Source organism: Azolla caroliniana, unplaced genomic scaffold (assembly GCF_043228905.1).
Source record: "Azolla caroliniana isolate FFs.n. ecotype wild unplaced genomic scaffold, voAzoCaro1.0.p SCAF_15, whole genome shotgun sequence".
NCBI classification, from domain to species: Eukaryota; Viridiplantae; Streptophyta; class Polypodiopsida; order Salviniales; family Salviniaceae; genus Azolla; species Azolla caroliniana.
Genome location: NW_028230450.1, coordinates 5,954,872 through 5,979,288, shown reverse-complemented (window position 1 = coordinate 5,979,288; position 24,417 = coordinate 5,954,872).

The window sequence follows — 24,417 nt, the reverse complement described above, 5'->3', positions numbered from 1 at the left end:
CTCGGAGGAAATCGTTTGTAAATGATTCAACCAACGACGCCTACGTAGTACAAGGTTTAGTGGATCCAACCGAATTGTCAAGGAAGAAGCTCTTCCCGACCACCGACTAATACGTGAAGCCGAAGCAAGTCCTGGGATAATCGAACCTACAATTATTGCAAGAAACCTGAACATATCAAAATTGATTTCCCTGTCCTCAAAGCCAAGAATGATAAAACTCAGTGAGTTGATCAGAACGGTAGCTGGCATGAAGAGGTCAACTACATCGACTCTTCAGTCGAAGTATTGATGACGCAAACATTCTATTCATAGAACACTCAATTGAATAAGAAGTTCTGCTTATGACGGAGGAATCGATCACATGGCTCTTGGATTCGGGTGCATCCTACCATGTGACGCCTCATCAATCCCAATTTTGGCAATATTCGGACCGGAATTATGATTCAGTCTGAGTCACAAATTTGCATCACTACATGATAGTGGGAATCGGCACTATAGAGCTCAACCTTCTAGGTGGCTCTACATTAGTACTACATAATGTTCGACATGTACCTGAGATATCAAGACCGGTGATTTCGGTCAGAAAACTTGACGAAGACGACATCCGTGCGAGCTTCTCATTGGGAGGGTGGACACTCCACAAGGGGAGCATCCTCCTTGCTCGAGGTCCGAAGGTGTATTCATTGTACCCACTGTATGTCACACTCAGAGAAGGTGACCTATTTCTGGTAGACATCCTTGTGTCGTCGCTATGGCACAGACAGCTCAAACACCTCAGCAAGGCTGACATCACTTATTTATCCAGAGCCAGATATATCCCCAAACTCGCCTTCTCTGACCATCAGTTTTGTGAGCATTGGCAATACGGCAAACAAACCGCACCCTCACACCTGACGGCAACACCATGAGTGTCGAGCCCTCCTGACTTGGTCCATTCGAACGTCTGTGGCCTGATGCCACATCAGTCACTTGGTGGTGCCTTGTATTTCTTCAGCTTCATCGATGATTCAACTCAAAAGGTGTGGGCCTATTCGGCCACAACTAAAGATCGAGCATTCTCGATCTTTTCTGAATGGCTCGCCATGGTCGAAAATCAGTTAGGTCAAAAACTAAAATGTCTTTGGACTGATAATGGGTAAGAGTTCAGATCGAAGGAATTCGCCAAATTTTGCCGACAATGAAGAAGAATCGGCCAATTTCGCAAAATTTGGTAGTTGCAGCCATCAGAGAGATCTCTTTTGGTATCTTCTGTTGAGAAATCGTTCGGTCAAATCACAATGAGTGAACTATGCTGAAATACGAATTACAGATATGTCTGAAAACAGGATAACAATGGTGCACAGAGATTTAACGTGGAAACACTAAAACGGGAGAAAACCACGGGAACAGAGCTTCACTATGTATAGTGGATATACAACACAGAATGTTACAACACTCCTTAGAGTGTATCAACCATGTAGAGCTCTTAGCGTCTGTTGTTACACACACAACTATGGCGCCGCTCTCACTCACTCTCTATCTCACACGTTCACACGCTACTTCTGTTCTATGCACACTATTCACATTTGCCCTAAAAGTATTTGTTCTAATACATTCTATGGGCTATTTACAATTATAGCCATTGCTGCATATCATTACTATTATAGCTATAATAATAATAGTTGAACTATTAAACAGTCGACTCACTGTTTTTGACTCTTCGACTATCGGCTTTCCGAACAGTCGGATCTTCCCTTAGTCGTCGACTGTCAGCAACTTCTGGATAGTCTGATTCTCCTCCCACTAGAGGGACATTTTCCCAACAAACTCCCCCTTCACTCCTGTGGGAGGAAGTCAGTTAGTCCTGTCTTTTGTCAATAGACTCTAAGTCTGTACATAGGTAGGTTCTTCGTAAGCATGTCAGATCCATTGTCGTCGGTATGGATCTTCACAAGAGAAAACTCTCCTTCTTCGACTCTCTCCCGCAACCAGTGATACCTTCTTTGTATGTGCTTGGTCCGGGAGTGGTATGCAACATTCTTGGCAAGGTGTATGGCGCTTTGGCTATCACAATGAAGCAAGAACTCCTTTTTCTTCATCCCTAATTCGTTGAGAAAGCTTCTCATCCAGATCAGCTCTTTGTCGGCCTCTACCACTGCCATATACTCTGCCTCTATAGTCGACAAAGCTACAGACTTCTGCAGTCGTGACTGCCACGACATTGCTCCCCTTGCATAGGTCATCACATACCCTAATGTGGATCAGCTCGAGTCGACATCTCCCGACATGTCCGAGTTAGTAAACCTTCCAGCATAGGTTTTCCGACCCCATACCTTAGGCACACCCCTAAGGTGCCTTTTAAGTACCTGAGTATCCACTTCACCGCTGCCTAGTGTTCTCTTCCTGGATTACTCATATATCGGCTTACTGCTCCCACCGAGCCGACCGGCTTTGCGTCTGACATGTTGAACCTTTCTAGGATTTTTGTCACGTACTTCTATTGTGACAACCATAACACCTTTTGAGTTCTATCTCGAACTATGTGCATTCTCAAGATTTGTTTAGCCGGTCCAAGGTCTTTCATGGCAAACGATTTGCCGAGAGCTTTCTTCAAGCTTCCTATATTCCTTATATCTTGATCGACTATCAACATGTCATCAACATATAACAAGAGAATAAAAAAGTCTCCTTCTTCGTACCTTTTTACGAACACACAGTGATCGGCCTGTGTTTTCTGGAACCGATGTTCCATCATGAAGAACTCAAACTTCTTGTACCATTGGCGTGGAGCTTGTTTCAGACTGTACAAGCTTTTCTTTAGTCGACACACCAGATTCTCTTTCCATTTCTCCTCAAAGCCTTTGGGTTGCTGCATATAGATTTCTTCTTCTAGCTCCCCGTGCAGAAATACGGTTTTAACATCCAACTGTTCGATCTCCAGGTCCATGCTGGTGGCGATGCTCAGAACAGTTCGAATGGATGTCATCTTAACGATTGGTACGAATATTTCATCAAAGTCGACACCCTTTTTCTGTTGAAAGCCCTTCACCAGTATGCCGGCTTTATACCTGGGCTCATTGTCGACTTCTCCAGTCTTCACCTTGTAGACCCACTTATTCCTGAGTGGTCTCTTACCTTTTGGCAGCTCTACAAGGTTGTAGGTGTAATTGTCATGCAAGGATTCCATCTCATCTTGCATCACGCTCAGCCATTTCTCTCTGTGATCGTCGGCAATGGCTTCTTCATAGCACTCCGGTTCACCTTCATCAACCAAAAGGATGTATTGACTGGCATATGTTGTCGGTGCTTTCCTTTCTCTGAGTGGGTATCTCCTTCCACTCATTGTTGGCTCTCTTTTGGATGTCTCTGCCAACTCTTCTGTTCGCTCGGGTTCCTACACGTCAATCAACATCTCCAGGTTGGACGATTCCAGCTCATACTCTTCAATTGACCTTAGCAACTCTACCGACTCTGACTCATAGTCAATTGGTCTCTCCAAGTCGATCGACTCGTATTCAGTTGTGCCAACTGATTGTCTCCGAATAGCGGACGTTGTCGGTTCTCTTGACCTTGGATCGACGATAGTTGGGGTTGACTAGGGAGTCGTATCGGACTTCTGTTGCTTCCACTCTTCGATCATCTTATCTTCAAGAAAGACTACATCCCGACTTCTCACTACCTTCTTGTCGATTAGGTCCCATAGCCTATAGCCGAACTCATCTTCTGAGTATCCCATGAATATGCACGCTTTCGACTTATTGTCGAGCTTTGACCTCTGATCCTTCGGTACATGCATATACCCCAAACATCCGAACACCCTTAGGTGTTGGTAGGAGACATCCTTCCTTGTCCACACTCTCTGTGGAACATCACCCTTTAATGGTACTGAGGGAGACCTGTTGATAAGATAAACAGTTGTGTACATCGCCTCAACGCAATAGGATTTTGGCAGTTTCACATGAGAGAGCATGCTCCTTACTCTCTCCATGATCGTTCGATTCATCCTCTCTGCAAGCCTGTTCAACTCTGGGGTCTTTGACACTGTGTATTCGATCCGAATACCTTGGCACTTGCAATACTCCTCAAACTGCCCTCTATATTCACCACCGTTGTTGGTTCAGAAAATCTTCAACTTTCGACCCGACTCTCGTTCAGCTCTAGCATGGAACTCCTTGAAAACCGACAGTACTTGATCCTTCGACTTCAATACGAAGGCCCATGTCTTCCGGCCATATTCATCAATGAACGTCACAAAGTAATGTCCACCTCGATGCGATGGAGCATCTACATAGCACACATCCGTGTGTACAAGTTCCAGTGTAGCTTCTCTTCTTCTTGGTGGTCTTGCGTGGAATGCCGCCCTATTCTGCTTTCCAGCTAAGCAGTCGACGCACTTCTCCAACTGCATGCCCTTGACTTCTGGTAGAAGTTTCTGGTCAGCTAACAAGTGCATTCCCTTCTCACTAATGTGGCCTAGCCTCTTATGCCATATCTCCCCTGCCGAGTCGGCTGCCACATTCACTTCCGATTTGCACAGTTGGGCATGCATCATGTACAATGTGCCTTCTTTCTATGCTCGGGCCACTATAAGATTTCCTCGGCAGAACTTCCACTTGCCATTCCGAAAGCTACCACTATAGCCTTCGTCGTCAAGCCTTCTAGTCGATATCAGATTTAATCTGATATCGGGGATGTGTCAAACATCCTTCAATGTCAGTCGACACCTTGTCGACGTCGTCAAGCAGACACTTTTGACTCCAGTTACCTTGCACTCTCCATTGTCACCCATCTTTACATAGCCATGATCCCCGACTATGCAAGTCGAGAAATACTCTCTCGACAGAGTTATGTGGAACGATGCCCCGAAATCGATCACCCAAGTGCATTCTTCAGTTGCAAGATTTGCACTTGTCTGTTTGCAAATGAACAACATTTCTTCATTGCTCGTAGCAATGGCTGAAGTGTTCTTCTCATTAGGAATCTTCCTAGTTTCGTCAATGTTTTCAACACACTTGTCTTTTCTCATGTGTCGGTAGTCCTTCTAGAAGTGTCTAGGTTTACCACAGTAAAAGCACACTAGCTTACCTCTGGACTTCGATCTGGCTTGGGACTTTTCTCTCCTTGGCGGACTTCTTTGCCGGTTCCTTCCTCTGTCTGAATGTTGTGTTACATTCGACTCCGATTGGGACATGACTCCCTTTTCCTTCCTCTTTGCCTCCTCATTTAGGATGCTTGTCTTTACGGTTCTCCCATCTATCTGGCAGTGTGCACATCAGCAGGATGGCCTGCATCACATCATCTAGGGGAAACTTGGTTGCAACAAGTTGATTCACATACCCCATGAATACTGATGTGTTCGACGATGCTCTCACCATCCCTGTATTTCAGTTGTACGATCTTTCTCATCAATGAGGTTCTATTGAGCGCGTTCTTCCTCTCATATAGACCTGACAGCTTCTGCTACACCTTGTGTGCATTTGTGTCATTCGCTACATGTTGCAAGACACTTACGTCGACGCATTGTCAGATGGTGGCCACCGCCTTTCTGTTAAGAAGTTTCCAATCCTATTCCAATACCCCCCTGGGTATGTCTGCTTTGTCAACTGGCTCATACAGGTCTTTGACTATGAGAAGGTCCTCCATCTTTATCTTCTAGTCTGCATAGTTCTATGAGTTTAGAACAATCATGCCTGGGAAGCCGCTCACACCTCCTTCCATGCTTGCACCTCAAGCTATGATACCAGTTTGTTGAGAAATCATTCGGTCAAATCACAATGAGCAAACTGTGCTGAATTATGAGTCACAGATATGCCTGAAAACAAGACAACAATGGTGCACAGAGATTTAACGTGGAAACCCTAAAACGGGAGAAAAGCACGAGAACAAAGCTTCACTATGTATAGTGAATATACAACACAGAATGTTACAACACTCCTTAGAGTGTATCAGCCACGCAGGGCTCTTAGCGTCTGATGTTACCAGGATATTCTAGAATGTTCTAGAATGTTTCAGAGTATTTACAATAATCAGTGTATTATAAGAAGTAGCTTTTGTCATCTTATATGATCAAAGGTTATCTTAATGGTTGGGTTCTTGATTATGTATTATAAGTTCTTGGGTTCAAGCTCAAGTGAAGCCATGATGTTTATGCATTCATGACATTATCTCCCCTTCGAGAACGATGAGTGGAAATCGGCGTTATCAATGTAGGGCCCGGTTTGTTTGGATAACAACGATGGAAGTCGTCGACAAGAGCTTGAGCATTAGAAACATTATTGAAGGGTTCACAAGTGCGATCACTCGGAGGATAGCCTACCCAATCAACCAGATAATAGAGCTTATTATGCACAATCTTAGAATCAAGAATAGCACCTACCTCATATTCGGGGACACCAACAAGTTGGACAGGGGGCGGAGTTGGCATGACTCAATTAGGAATGGAAGAGGTGCGACAAGGTTCCAAAAGAGAGCTATGAAAGACTGGGTGAAGCTGCATGTGTGCTGGAAGGTTAAGACGAAAGGTTGCATCATTAATTTGCACCGTGATGAGAAAAGGACCTAAGTGTTGATAATCGAGTTTCTGACAGGGTTGGGTAGTCTTGATGTGACGAAGAAGCAACCATACTCGATCACCAACCTTGAAAGGAGACTTAAGAAGATGGCGATTTGCATTAGTCTTATGTTGTGCTTGAGCGGTCTGAAGATGTGAAGATAACTCTAACAAGATCCGGTGTGGTCGATGAAGCTGATGCTAAGCATTAGGGTTTCATGCGACCTCAGGAAGATCTAGGATACACCATCGAGGATGGTTGCCGATGTAGGCAATGAAAGGTGTAGCCTTGGTAGAAGAGTGTAGCATGTTATTGTATGCAAACTCAACAAGATGTAAAATATTACTCCAATCATCTTGTTGATAACTGATGAAGAAACGAAGATATTGCACGAGGGTTTGATTTGTGCACTTTGTTTGTCTGTCAGTTTGTGGATGATAAGCCGAAGAGAGTTTGTAGGAAATTTTGAGGCCTGCCCATAGGTGCTTCCAAAAGTGAGAGATAAATTGAGGACCACGATCACTAATTATATTTTCTGGAAGACCATGATGTCAAAACACTTCACGCATAATGAGATCTACGGTTTCCTAACTACTGATGCTCTTTACACATGCTCTTTACACATGGTAAATCGATCGACTACTGTTAAAATAGTATCAAATCCTTTTGAAGGTGGTAAATTTGTAATGAAATCCATAGAAATAGACTGTCACGACTTAGTTGGAGGCAGTAATGGTTATAACAAGCCATAAGGATGATGCCTGGGTATTTTGGCTTGACAACAGGTGTCACATGTACGAACATAATCTTCGACAAAGTTTTGCAAATGAGGCCACCAAAACGAGCGCTTCACCAACTCCATTGTCTTGGCAATACCAAAATGTCCAGCCATAGGGGCATCATGACAATGCTTCAATACTTGAAGGGGGGGTGATCCATCAGGGACGTAAAGGAGATTCTTGTAAAAGAGTAAGCCATCTTGCCATTTGAATTCCTGATAGTGTTGAGATGACCCCTGCAATGTAGAGCAGGATGCCTGGCTTGGACTAACGTGGGCTAAGACATCCTTAGTGAAATCATCAAAGTGAAGTCGTTGCCGAATAGTATCCATAAGGCTTGATTCAAGCGGCGTGGCAGAAATTGTTGTTGCTAGTAGCTTTGATGATCCTAAGAGAATTTGCTTGTGATTGTCAAAGGTTGGATCTCTAGGCCAAAGTGCGAGATATGATCATTGAGACAGAGCATCAGCTTTCCCTTGTTTCCCGAGGCGAAAAAGGATCATGAAATCAAAACGAGTTAGAAATTGTGCCCACCGAGGTTGTCTCCTATTTAACACTTGAGCCGTTTGAAAATACGTAAGATTTTTGTGATCACTATAAATGATGATTTGATGAGGTGATCCTTCCAAGAAATGTTGCCATTGCTCGAAAGAGTCGACCATAGCTAATAACTCCTTGTCGTGCACCTTGTAGTTTATGTTCGTAGTAGTAAATTTTGGGTGAGAGGCAACACGATCTTTGAATAATTCCATATGAATTTGCGATAGAAATTAGCAAATCCGAGGAAACATTGGACATCTAGAACTGAACGTGGGGGTTGCCATTCCAATATTGTTTTGACTTTTGTTGGATCCATGAAGATACCCTTGGACGAAATAGTATAACCCAAGAATTCAACTTGTTTGCTGTCAAAACTACACCTCAAGTTTGGCATACAGACCACACTTTCTTAAGTGTTCAAGTACTTTTCAGACATCCATATCATGCTCCTCCTCTACTTTCGAGTAAATCAGCAGATCATCTAAATAGATGATGAGAAAGATATCTAGAAAATCTCGAAAAATGTCATTTGCCATATGTTGGAAAACTACGGGTGCATTTGTGAGCCCAAAAGGCATGACTGTATACTCAAAATGACCATACTAAGTGCGAAATGCAGTTTTCCACTCACCTCCCGGTCGAATTCGAACTAGATTATATGCACCCCTTAAATCGATTTTTGTAAAATGCTTTGCCCCACCAATGCACTCTAAAAGACTAGAGATTAAAGGCAGAGCATACCTATTGCTTATGGTGACTTTATTTAATCCCCGATAGTCGACGACCAAACAAAGCGAACCATCCTTTTTCTTCACAAAAAATATGGAGCACTAGCTAGAGACTTTGAATGTTGAATGAACCCATGGGCAAGATTCTGCTCGATGTATTCTCAAAGAACCTCAAGCTCAGTTGGTGATAGATTGTAGATCGGACCCCATAATGGCTCTTTTCCTAGTTGAAGATCAATGGGACAGTTGTACAGGTGATGCTTTGGAAGTACACTAGCTTTGACTTTATCAAAGACATCAACATATTCTTGATATTTTTTGGGAATTTGGATGTCTGAATTCCCTTGAGTGGCACTAGAAGGTGTCACTGATACTACAAATAAGAAAAGTTCCTCCTTTCCTCCCACTTGGGACAATTGTTGCAATGTAATGGTTGAGATTTGATGAAAAGGAGATGGTGCAGTGGTAGAACTATATTCTTTAAGGGAAGAGTCTTGGGTTTGACCCTTAGCAATGATGTTTTTTTATAAAGGCCACCAAATTTCTTGCCTCCTCCAATCGATTCTTGGGTTATGTAGCTCAAACCATGGCAAACCAAGGACAATTGGATGCTCGGGGCTACATATTATGTTAAAGGAAACTACACATCCTAAATCACCTTAGAGTATGTGTATTGGCTCAGACTCTTCGATTATCTTCCCAAAAGCTATGGGACGTCCAGCAATCACTCCTACAGAAACCGGGCAAGGAAGGTTATGCAAGGATATTTGATGTTTTTGGGCAAAATCTCTATCCATGAAACAAGAATTGGCACCGGTATCTAAAAGGGCTTGGACCTGATGTCGACAACTCGGTGTCCTAACTTGGACTCTACTAACATGCTTGGAAGAAATGGAACCTACACTAGGTTGTACAGATCTAGAGTTGTCCAACCAAATGGCTTCTATTTTGGCCGGACTTATTCGTTTGGCTCCTCTTCTAATTGGGTTAGGACTTCAAAATTATTGGACAAGGGTGGATTATTCATAATATTAGGATCAGTAAGTGCTTCCAAAATGTTGGACTCAGTTTTATTGTCATAGTGAATTTGATTTACATGATGATGTCTTGGCCTATAGGAGCAATGAATGGTCGTATGTCCTGGACCTACACAATATAAGCACAGACGGTTTGCTCGACGTTGTCGTGCCTTTCGGCTCCGGATCGTTGCGTGAGTCGGGTGGGAACCACAGAGGTCTTGGACTAGGAGAAAAGAAGTTCGTGAGATAGAGAGTAATTATGAGTAAATAGCAAAGAGAAAGATAAGAAACTCGTGAATCACACTAGTATACTATATTAATTGGTACTTAGGGTGTTAAGAGAGAAGTAGATGTATAAATCGTGAATCCCACGAATAATTTTTGTATTAATTAATCCTTAATCCCAATAATTAACAACCCTTTACATATTTCTCTCCTTCTTATATAAGGAAAGAAGAGCTAAGCATGGCTTCATGCTTTTTTTTTTTTTTTACAAAAAGTGTTCATGTCCACTAAAATGTGCATGTGATGCTTTTTTATTTCCTAAGTATAGGGCTCATGCACGCTAGATGTGCATGAGTTATTTTTAGTGTCTCGCGTTTTTCTTTTTCATATATTAAAAAAATACACGATTTACCTTTTAATAAAGGTATGCATAAATAAAGGTCTTATACTTATTAAATCTATATTTAAAACACTTAAGATAAGTTAATGTAATGGTAAGGTTGGGGTTTGTCAACATGGAGGTGCAGGGTTCGAATCACGCCCTGCGCAGTAGTGAGTATTTCTTTCTTTTTTTTTTACATTTATGTCTCTTTATCCGGCTCTTCCTTGCCGGTATGCCGTTTTCCTCCTTGCCGGTATGCCGTTTTTCCTCCTTGCCGGTATGCCGTTTTCCTCCTTGCCGGTATGCCGTTTTTCCTCCTTGCCGGTATGCCGTTTTCTTCCGGTTCTCACCGAGCACTCCATTCTTTATCCGGAGGGACAAAAATATAATTTCCACATAGTGTGCAACCTACACTACGACACTCGCCCCCTCCAAACCCGCACATCCTCCGGTATGTGCCGAAGTTCTTGATTCCTCGTATCCGTCTTCATCCGAAGCTTCCTCCGATTCTTCCCTTATGTCGACTATGAGTTGTAATCCACTTTCTTCGCTTCCCGCATCATTGTGGTCTTCGTCCGATTGCTCCTCGTTGTCGGCCTCGACTTGGATCACATAAGGTTTGTCGTCGGTCCGCTTCTTGAAAATCTTCACCCGCTTCCCGGCTATAGGCACTCGTAGTATTGTTCCATCCAACTCGGACAGTCGGTACGTCCCGTTGTCGAAGACCTTCCGAACCTCGTACGGCCCGAACCACCTTTTCGCGAATTTCCGCATCGTTGTATGTTGATGGTCCAAGCTACTATCATAGACGATCACCCAATCTCCTTCTTCAATCCTCCTCGGTCGTAGTCGGTGCTTTGTGTCGAACCGGCTTTTGTTCCGGAACCGTGCTTCTTGTTGTCGGCGTGACGCTTCCGCTACATCTTTCGGTCTTCCCTCCAGTTGTCGTATCCGGACCGCTAGTAGTTCTTCCCGGCTCATCTCTTCCTTCCACGGTAGTATTGTCCATGTTGCGATTGCGGTTTCCGTTGGCATTACCGGTGCTTGTCCGGTCATGAGTTCTGCCGGCATATAACCGGTCACGGAGCTATGCGTCGTCCGATCCGCCCATAGTGCATACGGAAGCATTTGTGGCCAATCCTTCACCCTTCCGTCGCATGCCTTCGCAAGTGCTTTCACGATCGGACTATGTCCTCGTTCGATCTTCCCGTTGGCCTCCGGATTGTAGGCCGTTGTCAACGTTAACCGAACTCCATGTTTGGCGAAGAATCCCCTAGCTTTGTCCGAGTCGAGTTCTCCCCGGTCCGCAATCACTTGTCCTACGCAGCCGTACCTACAAAACACTTCTTCCAAAAGAAATTGGCACACCGCGGCACACGTTTTCCTCCGAAGCGCTCGACCTTCAACTTGGTTTGTGAGATCTTCTCGAGCTAACACCAAGTATTTCTTTTGTCCAATCCCGGTCGGCATAGCTACAATGTCGACCATCCACTTGAAGTTGATTGTCGGTGAGAATGTCGGATGCAGCTCATCTCGGTGTCGGACCCCGGAGTAGACTTGACATTTCTCGCAGCTTTCTGTGAACTCCGCGACATCTTTATACATGTTCTTCGACCAATACCTTTGCTTGATTTTCACAAAAGTTGCCCATGTTCCTCGATGTCCAGCCCAATCGGATTCGTGGAACTCGGACATTATCCGGTTTCGTTGCTCTTTCGTCCCGACTACTCGAAGTGGTATCCCATCCGGTCTTTTCGGCGTCCTCCATATTAAACCGTTTTCCAAGAAGAACTTTTGGACTTGCCTCTTCTTCCTTCGGATCTCGGCTCTCCTTCCTTTATCATTGGTTGAATCCTCGACCTCTTGTAGCATCTTCCCGATCATCAAGGTTTCCCCCTCGTATTCTTCTTCCCGGAATTCTCGGATCACGTTCACTCGGCATATGTGTTCTGACGTGAAGTAGTCTTCGGAAACTTCTTCATTATCTGATTCGGTTATGTCATCTTCAAACCGCGCCCTCGATAACATGTCCGCTACCGCGTTGTCCTTCCCCGAGATGTGTCGAACCTCCGGATTAAGTGACTTGACATATGCAATCCACCTTAGCATAGCCACATCCGGTATCGTACAACACCGCATCATCCCGAGTATCGGAAGACAATCCGTCTCGATCACCACTTCAGCTCCGATCAAATAATCCCGATCCGATTTTATCGCCGACACGACTCCCCACAATTCTCTTTTGACTTGTGCATATCCGCGTTGCCTTTCGTTGAGGACCTTTGCTCCAAATCGGATCGGATACCGCGAACCATCCGAGTCGGCTTGATTGATGACCCACCCGATACCGGTTGGACTTGTATCAACCGTTACTATGATTGGCCGCTCGTAGCTTGGCTTCTTAAGTGATTCCGCCCTCCATAGTGTCTTCTTGAGCTTCCTCATGGCTTTAGTGTGTTCCGGTTTCCACTCGAATTTCTTACCTTTCCGCAACAAGTGATAGAGCGGGTCCGCTATATGTGCATAGTGCGGAATCCATATGTGATAGAATGCACACGCACCCAGAAACCTTCGGACTTCCGATGTTGACTCACATACTTCCTTCATAGCTTGAATCGCATCGATCTTTGTTGGTGACGGTCTTCGGCCGTAGGGTCCACATAGATGTCCGACCACCAATATTTCTTCTTGCCCGAATGCCGATTTCTCCCCGGAAAGTGTTAGGTGCACATCTTCTAGCTTTCGCAACACTTTCTCGCAATCATGAATATGGTCGACCACGAACTTTCGGCATCCCCAATCATCCATAGTCTCATCTTTTTCTTCCACCGCGCATCCTTTCATCGGAATGTCATCTAGAAACGGCATCGTTATCTCCGGGATGCAATCTCGAAGCACCTTGTTCATCGCGTTCATCATATGAGCAACCGAGTTTGTCGCTCCTTGTGGTAGTGTGCACATTCGAACTAGTCCTATCGGTGTCCGCATGGTAGTGATGTCTCGGCTCTCCACGGCTAGTTGGAATTGGTCATACCCCGAGTATAGGTCCCCGATGGAGTATATCGCACGTCCGGCAAAAGCTTCCGCAAATTCGTCCACTATCGGACCGACTCCCGAGTTCCGGATCGTGACCTTATTCACCGGTTGCAAGTCTTGGATAAATCGGAGTGACCCATTCTTCTTCGGAACCGTAAACCATCGATTTGAGTACGGAGCACTTGATGGCTCTAGAATCCCCATCGCCACCTTCTCCTTGAGCAAGTCGATGACTTTCGGAATATGCGCCCGTGGCACCGGAATCGGCTTCAGATTCCACGGTACATGGTCAATCGTAAAGATCACCATCGGCTCCACTATTCTCGGATCGACGCACCCTATCTCCCTTGATGTAAATGCAAACGCTTTGCCGTGTTGCTCCAACATCTCGCGAAACCGTTCCTCTTCTTTCTGTAATAGGAACCCACCTCCACCGATCCGAAGTTTCTTCCGGGTCTCATCCGTGAAGGCATGTCCGATATCCACGGACTTCCGAAGTGTCGGATCTCCCGAGACTTCTTTCTTCTTTTGTTCGCTATCGGCGGGTAGTGGTCCCACGGCCGGTTTCACCTTCTTCTCCACGGTCTTGTATTTCGTACTTACCATTGCTTCTTCTTTGCGGAGCGCATCCGGCCCCATTTTCGCAACGATCTCGTACATCTCGACCGATTCCACCGGGACTACCCGGTTCCCTTGGCTTTTATCTTCCGCAAGCTCTTCAAGCCGTTGTAGTGTATTCCCATAGAACACTTCCTCGATCACTCCCACGATTTCTTCGTCTTCTTTTATTATTGATGCCGACCGTAACTTATCCTCCACTTGTCGGTATTGTTTCTTCATTCCTCCGGTTACGGCCGTGTACGTAGATGCCCCATCCGGGCCGATTCGTACTTGTTTTGCTCCGAGAGTTTTCTTCCTGTATGGGGTATCAGGGCTTCTCGGACTATCACTTCCCCACTCCGCAACAGTCCGCTTTAAAAATCCATTCTCACTTGGGACAAGAGTTCCCTCTTGTTCCTTTCGTGGTTTGCCGGCACCGTTAGGAATTGGACGGATTTCCCTCCGTTTTGGCTCCGAATTCGCGCAAAAGCCGCACCACTATCGAGCACCTTCGTCTCCATCCGTGAAGCCGTGATAAAGGGTTGGCCGAGGATGACAGAATGTGAAACCTCATCCTGCACAAAGAAATTTTGGTCAATTTCGACATCCCCGATCTTTACCGTCACATCCGGACAAGCCGCAAATAGGTCTTCTGTCGTTTTCGTGGCTGCCCGAATCTTCCATCCATGGTTGGTGTTTATAGGCCACTTCCCCTTTCGGTAGAACTCCTTGGACATCAAGTTGATCTCCGATCCGTGATCAATCAATGCTAGCACGGGTTCTTTGATGTTGCCGATTCAGACCGGAGTCTCCGTAGTCGCACGTGCCCAGTGTGGCCTTGTATAGTGGGAGTTCGGAATTTCGCCTTCCACTTCGGTGTCGTTCATTGAAACGGTATTTGCATTCACCCTTGGAGCATTTTCCTCCGTACTTTGTCTCTTCCTTTTTACGAGATCCACGAGAAGATCGTGAAACTCCTTCTTCGCTATTCCGAGTAGTTCCCGCAGCGAAAAATCTACCCGGCTATCCAAGATTCTTTCCTCGAACACTCTTTTCAAGTCGGTTTGTTGTTCTATGTCCGAGGCGAGCTTGAATGCCGGAGTCGCCTTTTCTTTTCCCTTACCTCCGGAGTTCCAGCTTTCCGGTATCTTCGATGGTCCGGCCGCATCCTCCGTGCGCCGTCGTTTCTCGTCCACATACACCTCATGTAATTGACACAGGGCGTATATGCTATTCTTATCGACAGGGCATTCCCATCCCGTAGCTTCCCGGACGCCTTCCGCGGTGTTTCGGATATCGTTGGAGTCGGTTTTCTCGGTGTTTCCTAGCACCTCCGGCCAGAAAGACGCCTTCGCTCCCGATGACTCCCCGACACATATTCCCGCGGTTGTCGCATAGTTGCTTCTTGCCGCTAACTCCTCCTCGAGCACCTTCTTCATGCCGCCTTTCCGGAAGTTCGGTCGGAGTGGCTTCCGAGAGTCCATCGAATGAATCCGGTTTCCCTCGTAGTAGATGAGATCCCGTCGTAGCGCCTCCTTATGGTCGTCGCAATCCCTCCGATCGTGTTCGGCGCTATCGCACCATATGCACCGTCGATCCGTATATTTGGAGCTTGTGGGGCGGTCATCCGACTTCTTCACGATCGCGATCTTTAGATTCTCCATCTCCTTCAGCAGCTGCTCCACCGTAGACGCGTCGACTCCCTTCTCGGCCGTAATCTCCCGAGCCCTCGGTTGATGGTCTTCCAGTCCCGTTCTCGGTTTCGGAATCGGTTCCGAAACCCTCTTTTCTTCGTTGGCAAGCCATTGCCCCCTCTTCGTGTACCGCGCGACGATATCCCGCACGCTTTCCCATGTTTCGGTGAGGCCGCTTTCGGTGGTCGTGTCCTCAAGAAGCACTCCGAGATCTTTCCGGTCCCGGACGTCCACAGCTCGCAAAAACATGATGACTTTGTCCGGCGCAAGAATAGTTTGATCTCTCGCGGACAGCCTCCCGAACCGACTTTCGAATGTCGAAAACACTTCGAGGACCTTCAACCCCTTACCTGACGTTTCCACCCAATCCTCGAATCCCCTCCGCGTTGCCTTGGAGGAGTCCTCGATGGCAAACGTGGTCTTTAACGCCTCCTCGAATGCTTCCCACGTCGGATTTTGTTGTTGCAACCCGTGGATACTCCCTTGAAGCCCGTCGGTCGCCACCCGGTTAAAGGATGTCACTTGCAGTCCTTCCGAAGCCCGGCACCGGAGCATCTCCGCCTTGTAGTCCTGCAAATATCGCGACACATCCTTACCATTAAATTGCCCGTTGCGTTGCACGAGCCGCTCTACTGATGCCGAAATCTCCGACATCGTGCGTTGTTCTTGAAGCATCCGTTCGAACATCGCCATCATATTGTTAGCTTGTTGAGCCTCCATCTCCTTGCCACCCGTCTTCACGTCGGGTTCACCAACTGTGTCGTGCCTTTCGGCTCCGGATCGTTGCGTGAGTCGGGTGGGAACCACAGAGGTCTTGGACTAGGAGAAAAGAAGTTCGTGAGATAGAGAGTAATTATGAGTAAATAGCAAAGAGAAAGATAAGAAACTCGTGAATCACACTAGTATACTATATTAATTGGTACTTAGGGTGTTAAGAGAGAAGTAGATGTATAAATCGTGAATCCCACGAATAATTTTTGTATTAATTAATCCTTAATCCCAATAATCAACAACCCTTTACATATTTCTCTCCTTCTTATATAAGGAAAGAAGAGCTAAGCATGGCTTCATGCTTTTTTTTTTTTTTTACAAAAAGTGTTCATGTCCACTAAAATGTGCATGTGATGCTTTTTTATTTCCTAAGTATAGGGCTCATGCACGCTAGATGTGCATGAGTTATTTTTAGTGTCTCGCGTTTTTCTTTTTCATATATTAAAAAAATACACGATTTACCTTTTAATAAAGGTATGCATAAATAAAGGTCTTATACTTATTAAATCTATATTTAAAACACTTAAGATAAGTTAATGTAATGGTAAGGTTGGGGTTTGTCAACGTGGAGGTGCAGGGTTTGAATCACGCCCTGCGCAGTAGTGAGTATTTCTTTCTTTTTTTTTTACATTTATGTCTCTTTATCCGGCTCTTCCTTGCCGGTATGCCGTTTTCCTCCTTGCCGGTATGCCGTTTTTCCTCCTTGCCGGTATGCCGTTTTCCTCCTTGCCGGTATGCCGTTTTCTTCCGGTTCTCACCGAGCACTCCATTCTTTATCCGGAGGGACAAAAATATAATTTCCACATAGTGTGCAACCTACACTACGACAACGTCGTTGTTTCTCTTCATCCAACAACAGTCATCGTCGTTGGGTCATATCGATCTCCATGGGTGTAGGCCTATCCATTGGGGCTGGACTACGTGGTTGCCTTGGAGTTGGAGCAGGGCTATATGTTTGCCTTGGAGATGACTGCGCCATTACTGATGCATAAGTTGGTGTGAATCTTGATCTTGTTATTTTTTGTTGTCGTTCACATCGATGCTCAAAAAGAAGATTATCGCACCGTATTGCTCGACTAATAGCTTTTATAAGAGATTTTGGATCATCGGGGAATGTAGGAAGTAAGTCTTTTACATCGCTATGAAGACCGGAATGAAACTGCTCCATTAGGGCTTGTTCATCCCATGGAATATCGCTTGTGATGAGAAGAAAATTGGCTGCATATGTCAATGCTAGATGATCACCTTGATGTAGTGTATGAATCTTGTTGATCGTTGTTCTTGCCCCATCTGTATCTCCAAAGCAAGGCTTAAATTCTTTGACAAATTCCTCGAAATTATGGAGTAGAGGAGAATTTGTCTCTAATAATGGAGCAAACCACGACAACGTTATGCCATTCAATAAGGTGCCCACTAACCCGACTCGAGATGCATCTGTTGGATAACGTGTGGGATGCATTTGAATTACCAACCGCACTTGATTCAAGAAACCTCGAAAATGCGCCCTCGAACCATCAAATTTACCGGGGAGGCTGATTTTGGGCTCCTTGATAATTCCTTGACCTTAGCCCCTTTGTTTTTGTAAAATTACAATCGTTGACTCTAGTTGTTGCACCTGTCACGTAAACTCCTCTTGTTGTTGTTGCGTCTCCACAGTAACCTTTTGTAGATCTCCAAGAAGACGTTGATTCTCTAATTCAAGAGATGCGAACTTCGATTTAAGATTCTCCATTTCAACAACAAGGGTGAGATATTCTTCTGAGTTGATGGTAGTCATGGTTTTGTGATGTTTATAGAGGAGGATAAAGGAGAGAGAGAAACTCGAATCAAACTATCAGAACCAAGACAAAAGATAGAGTGAAAGAAGAAAGATATAAAGAGATCACAAGAAGAGAGAAATGAAATGATAAGAGAAGAATGAATGTATTAAAGTAGAATGAGAATGGATACAAGATAGGCAATGAGAGCTTAAGACTGGTGTTGATTCGAATTGATTTGAGAATACATGTATAGAACAGGCTAGAGATTTCTATAATGTTCTAGACCTAGAATATTCTAAGATGTTCTAGGATATTCTAAGATGTTCTAGGATATTCTAGAATGTTCTAGAATGTTTTAGAGTAATTACAATAATCAATGTATTACAAGAAGTAGCTTTTATCATCCATATGAACATAGGCTATCTTAATGGTTGGGTTCTTGATTATGTATTACAAGGTCTTGAGTTCAAGCCCATGTGAAGTCATGATGTTTATGTATTAATGACAAGCAGAGTGCTATATTGCTTCGCGTCCTGCACGACCAAATGCTAGGCTGCATCAAAGACGCAAAGTCACCGAAGGAGGCCTGGGAAAATCTCTAGAAGATTTTCGCGGCAAGTACCACGGCTTTGAAGTTGCAACTCCGGAAAGAGCTCAATAGTATTTGGCAACGGGACATGTCGGTGACCGACTACACCACCAAGATTAAGGAGATCTGCGACGCACCCGGTTCCATCAACGTGATGGTGGATGAGGACAAGATGGTCCAGATCTTCCTTGGTGGTCTAGAACAACGGTATGGGCCAATCCGGACATCGATTTGCACCCGGGAGAAACCACTGTCCTTCTTTGACCTGCAATTGATGCTCATGGTCGAAGAAAACCACGCGAGTGGGTCAAGGACCACTCAATCGGACAGCCAGATGCTATACACAGAGGTGGATCGGCCCCGTGGGCATGGAAGATGAGGTGGATCAGCACGCAATGCAGGTGGCCGACAAGAGCAGAATTGGAGGCACAAAGATAGTGCCGACGGTAGTTCTGAACCCTCCACTAGTAGAGGAAGTCAAAGCGGCGCCGAAAACTAGCAAGGAAAGGCCAACAGGGAATGCTGGTATTGTGACAAGAAAGGCCACCTAAAAAGCGAGTGCTGGAAGAAGCGTGCCGATTCGGAAAAATCCGAATTTGGCAAGGTTGGACAGGGGAACTTGCAATGCTCACACTACACCGAAGGATGGGAAGGATCCTGAACCGGAAAGACCGGACAAGGGCCAACCTTCGTGATGAAGCACAAGGCGAACTCAATGAAGAAGACCACTTCCGGATCGGAGGAAGTATGGTATGTTGACTCCGGAGCATCTAACCACATGATGAGCCACAAAGAGTGGTTCTCATTTCTGGAAAAGCCAGAGCAACCTAGAGTTGTCGAAATCGGAGATGACACTCCTCGCCCGATTGTGCATGTCGGAGAACTCCCTTTAAGCCATATCGGACAAAAGGGAAAGCTTATGAACGTACTACATGTTCTGACAATCACAAAGAACCTGGTGTCAGTGGGGCAGATTGTTGACCAGAGGATGCAAGTGGAGTTTACGCACCTTAAGTGCTTCATTGAGGAAGAGGGCCGGATAATTGCGCAAGGGTGCTGGGACGGGAGGATGTTTATCTTCGACACCAACGACGTAGGCACCGCTATGTTCGCAAAAGGATAGAAGGTCGAATCGGATATTGACCTGTGCCACAAGCAGATCGACCACGTCAACTACATGAGGCTTCAGGACTTGCAATTGAAACAAGTTGTTTTCGGATTGCCGAAATTTACTGGCCGAAAGGCCCAAATTTGTGAAGCATGCAAGCTTGGGAAGCACCGCCGGCTTCCATTCCCCACCAAATGAAACCGGAGCCGTAACAAGATCGATCTAATACGTTCGGATATATGGGGACCGACACAAAACGTTAGTCTTGGCGAGAGCTAATATTTCGTCCCTTTCATCGACAACTACAACCGGCACACGTGGATCTACCTCATCGAGAAGAAAGCGAAGTCTTCGACTATTTCCGGAACCTGCAAAGTCTCGTTGAACGGGAAATGGAGAGGAAGATCAAGTGCCTACGGTCGGATGGTGGAAAAGAATATTTTTCTGGTCAATTCAACAGTTACCTGCAACAAATGGAATTCGGAGAGAATTCAATTGCAGATACACACCAGAACAAAACGGTGTGGCCAAAAGGAAGAACCAGTCGGTCAATTGTCGAGATGACAAGGGCAATGCTTGCAGAGAAAAGCATGCCCAAATTCTACTGGGTTGAGGCAGTCAAGGCAGTTGTCTACATCCAAAACCAAATTGGGGATAAGGTGTTAGCCCACGAGGATGGGGCCAGTGAGCCCGAAATGATCCGGGTAGAAGAAGAAGAAGACTTCGGTACTCTAGATGAGAGTCCGATCTCATTTCAGCTGAGCGGGCCGAATGAAGCGCTGAGTGGCAAGGACCAACAAGATGATGAGCCGGCGTGCAACAAAGACTCAATTGTGCTCTCCCCGTTTAAGGAACCGAGGAAACGGTTCACACGCAAGAAAAAGGGGAAGAAGAAGATGTCAGAATACGCCACCGGTAGAGACAAGTCAGATCGGAGTGAATTCGACTTTGGATGGAACGAAGACGGACCTTTGGGAATGAAGTCTGAGTCGGCCAAGAGGGCCTTGCAATTGGCGAACACAAAGTTACGCCAATCGACCCGCTAGACGAACCCCGTCAAAAGTAATGGATATAATGAGTACATGGTGTATTAGTATGCGTACATGACGAAAGTGGTGAAAGTGCGTGAGCCAGAAAGCTACACGGAAGAGACGAAAGACGTGCACTACCGTGCCGCTATGGAGGAAGAAATGCGGCCTCTCAATGCCAACAACACATGGGACCTGGTTGACCCTCCCCACCAATGTAAACCGATCGGTTGTAAGTGGGTATATAAGGTGAAGTATAATGCCAACGGTGTCGTCTGCCTGGCCGGACTAGCCTCAACACAGGTGTCTATCCGACACTTCTCCAAAGGGGTGGTAAGGATTGGATGCTAGGTTACACGCGTAAGATGATTACACTAAGCACAGATGGTAAAACAATACAAAGACAAAGATAAACACGCAATAAGTATAATTGTATTACTTCCATAAAGCATTTACAAATCATCGGATCCTTTTATAGGCATCCGGCAAGGTTACAATCGGTGCGCTTAGGCAACCGGCATTCGAATCGGTCCGGATCCGGATCGGTACAACTGTACCGAATCCGTCCCTCCGAATAATAAATATACTATTATTTACTTCCTATTATCCGATCCGACTCCGCCTTTCCACTTGTCCTTGCTCTTCTGACCGGCCAACACATGGCACGCCCGTGGGAAAGTGCCTTGCACTTCGAATCCACTCCCGGCCTCATTCTTCCTCCAAAATATCGAGCAAACTCCGCTCGAATGTGTCAAGTGGTGCCTCTTCCTCCAATTCCTATTCCTTGCCTGCCTGGTCTCCGACCTCCGGTTGGGTTGGCTGTTCCGTAAAAATTTGTTGCTCCGGCTCTGCTTGATTCTGTGGTGCCGGTGCTTCCTCACCGCTCTGTCCGGGTTCTTCCTGTTCTTCCTCCGTTCCAGGCTCTGTTCTGTTACCAGTGTCGCTTTCTCCGGTCTCGACTGGTCGGTTCGGTGCGCCTTCTTCCTCTGCTCCGGTGTTTTCCGGTCTCAGCTCTTCTTCTTCCCCGGCATCGGTCTGCACCTGCTCTTCTTGATTTTCTTCGAACGGAAGTTCTTCTTCGGGTATTCCTTGTCGGGGTTGTTCGGTGTCGGTTGGTTCAGCTTCAGCCGGTCGCTCTCCCTCACTTATAGTGATTGGCGTCGTTCTTCCCTCGGCTTCCTGTCGTAACCGGTCCTGCTCGTATTTCTCCAACTCCAACTGAGTTGCGAGCTGCCCGTCATCCAACCTCTCTACCAACCCTCGGATTTCTTTGAGATGTTCTTCCGCTAAAGCGTAGAAATCCTCCGACAATTCTTCCTGAATGGCGACGATACTTTCTTCATCCATCTTGTAGAACTTGTCATCGGTCTTCCTCCGATTCTCGGCATCAGCTCGGAGTGTCTGCAGCTCGGCTGCCTGTTGTGACCACTCCTTCCATAGCTTTTCCGTACTTTCATTGATGCTTGCCTGAGCTCGGGTACTCCAACATGACATGATGAGCTTGATCCGGTCAACCCCCGCTTTAGCATCCGCATAAGCTTCTTGCTTTTCCTTCCTTGCCCGTTTTATAATGTCGGCCATTATCTGAGCCTGGGCTTCGTAATCCGCTTTCTGCTTTTCATAGGCATTTTGCAGTTTGTTGATCGTGAAGGTCGATCTTTCCTTTTCTTCATTCCTGATCTTGGTCAGATTCAGCTTTTCCCGCCTTAGCGCCTCTAATTCCTTCCTTCTCTCCGTCGCTTGGGTTATTTCCGCCGACAATGCTTCCTTTTTGGCACTGACCTCGTCCATTGTCTTAGCCAGGTCTAATCGGGTCTCTTTGAGCTGTTCTTTCAGCTTCTCTATTTGCCGGTCGTAGTCTGCTGCCCGTTTCTTGTTGTCTGACTCGGCCTGCTTGTGATCTCGGTAGAGTCGGTCGAAGTCCTCCGTCTTCTGCTTCAAGCGTCGGCTTACCTGAGCTCTTAACCGGTCGTCCCGGTCCTTCTATTGTCGGAGTTCTTCCTGCAGTCGCTCTATCTCCTGCTCGGCCTGTCGACGCAGTCGGTCCTTCTCCTTTTGCAGCTTTTCTTTTTCTTCTTGCAGTCGGTCATTAGTGGCTCGGCCTTTACGGAGGCCTTCTTCCATTCTTCGTCTGTCGTCCTCCACCGCTTTCCGCTGCTCCCTTTCTTTTTCCCTTAATGCCTCCTGAGCTTTTAACTCCTCTCGCAAGGTTTCTATTATTTTTTCGGTCTCAGGGCCAGTTTGCAAGGCTACCGGTTCCGATTCCGGTTCTGGTTGCTTCCTTGTTGTCCCGACCGGCTCGGTGACAACTTGTGCTTGTTGAATTCCTTCCCTCGCCTGCAACAGCTCCCCTTGCAACTCCTCGATCTGTGTTCGAAGCGCGACCAACTCCTGGGTTGTTGTATGCGTCAGGTGTTGCCTACACGTTTCTTCTTCCTCTAACTGGTCCGCTACTCCCGATACCTGCTCCGAAAGCCATCTCAGCCATTGTGGCTTTGTGCTTCCTGTGTCGGAGTAGCATTGCTCACTTCTACTCCTTAACTCAGGCTGTTTTTCCGGCCTTTTCTCTGGCTCCGGCGCTTGTTCATTCCTCTTCTCTAGAATGACCGGTTCTCTAAAGTCTGGCAAAACCGGTGCCGGTACTGCTTCCCTCGGTGCGGGTTCCGGTACTGCTTCCGCCCCGGCTACTGGAGGTGGTCCTTGCGCCCTCTGCTGAGTTCTGTCAACTGGTGGAGCCGGTCCTCTCGCCCGTCTCTCCCGACCTTGTCTTGCTGGGAGTCTTACCAGTGGTTCGGATGAGTCTTCTGCTTCAGCTTCCTCCTCCGGTGCGGCTACCAGACAGACCTTTTGTATAAAGTCCTCTAGTTCCGGTTCCGGCCGTCGCAGCGTTATATTGATTGGTTTGAGCGCTACCGGTTCTTCCTCGGCCGGTTTTCCTTTGCCTTTTCCTGCCGGTTTTGCCTTTGTTGCCGGTTCCTGTTGCTGTTGGGATGGTCCTTCCTCATGTTGTTCTGCTTCTTCTTGGGTCCATCCGGGGGTGTGTTTCACCAGGATATGTCGGCGCTTTGTGACCTTTTTCGGCGTCATCTCCTGCCGACCTCTTTTCTTTTGTTTGATGGGGAGCACCGGTGGGACTAACACCGTTAGCCATTGTGCTATCCCGGCTCATGGCCTTTTTCCTTCCACAAGGTTCTTGATGGCCTCCTTCAATCCTTCGGTTATGAAATGGAGCCAGTCCACTTGTAATCCTTCGTACGTTGCAATTAGGAACGTTGCCCGGTACCTGGCTATGGCCGGGGGACAAGAATTCACGAATCTGTATTCCATCATAGCGCGGGCCACTTCTCCGAACAACAGGTTCTCTCTGCCCTGTGTTCGGTACGCCTTGCTGCTGATGGAATACTCACCGAAATATTCGAACAGGATTTGACTTGAAGGGTTTTCAATCGTTTGAAATCCTCCTGCTTTTATCCCCGTGAGCGCCTACACCGCTCCTTCCGTGACTTCTGATAAATCAATCGATGTTGCCGCCTGTTTCGGTTCTACGTGTGGTGGAGCGTCGGCGATCCGCAGCAATCCTTCTAACCCGTTCTCTATCATCCATTGGCGTGCCTCTTCCGACAGTGCC